The sequence below is a fragment of the Arachis hypogaea genome, chromosome 9 (assembly GCF_003086295.3).
Source record: "Arachis hypogaea cultivar Tifrunner chromosome 9, arahy.Tifrunner.gnm2.J5K5, whole genome shotgun sequence".
NCBI lineage: Eukaryota > Viridiplantae > Streptophyta > Magnoliopsida > Fabales > Fabaceae > Arachis > Arachis hypogaea.
The window spans coordinates 101,004,492-101,005,338 of record NC_092044.1 but is presented as its reverse complement, the minus strand read 5'-3'; the positions used below and the strand labels follow the sequence as shown (position 1 = coordinate 101,005,338).

The 847-nt window shown below is 39.9% G+C and overlaps 1 non-coding gene across 1 annotated transcript; it reads right to left on the bottom strand.

Moving 5' to 3' along the window:
- Window positions 1-214: 214 nt before the first annotated feature.
- On the bottom strand, window positions 215-322 carry LOC112713984 (small nucleolar RNA R71). The gene has a single exon (XR_003158943.1). It is a non-coding gene; the product is annotated as a small nucleolar RNA R71 (small nucleolar RNA).
- Between the last annotated feature and the right edge of the window lie 525 nt (window positions 323-847).

Genomic DNA, 847 nt, shown 5'->3' with positions numbered 1-847 from the left:
TCCTCGTCAGTTTTTAGCTGAGTTCTTGCAAATCTGTGACACTGTCAAGAATAATGGGGTTGACCTTGAGGTCTACAGACTTATGCTATTCCCTTTTGCTGTAAGAGACAGAGCTAGAACATGGTTGGACTCTCAACCTAAAGAAAGCCTGGACTCTTGGGAAAAGCTAGTCAATGCCTTCTTGGCAAAGTTCTTTCCACCTCAAAAATTGAGTAAGCTTAGAGTGGAAGTCCAAACCTTCAGACAGAAGGAAGGAGAATCCCTCTATGAAGCTTGGGAAAGATACAAACAATTAATCAGAAAGTGTCCTTCTGATATGCTTTCTGAATGGAGCATCATAGGTATTTTCTATGATGGTCTCTCTGAACTATCCAAAATGTCTTTGGATAGCTCTGCTGGAGGATCTCTTCATCTGAAGAAGACGCCTACAGAAGCTCAAGAGCTGATTGAAATGGTTGCAAATAACCAATTCATGTACACTTCTGAAAGAAATCCTGTGAACAATGGGACTAGTCAGAAGAAAGGAGTTCTTGAGATTGACACTCTGAATGCCATATTGGCTCAGAATAAAATATTGACTCAACAAGTCAATATGATTTCTCAAAGTCTGTCTGGAATGCAAAATGCACCAAGCAGTACTAAGGAAGCTTCATCTGAGGAAGAAGCTTATGATCCTGAGAACCCTTCAATGGAAGAGGTGAATTACATGGGAGAACCCTATGGAAACACCTATAATCTTTCATGGAGAAATCATCCAAATTTCTCATGGAAGGATCAACAGAGACCTCAACAAGGTTTCAATAATAATAATGGTGGAAGAAACAGGTTTAGCAATAGCAAGCCTTTT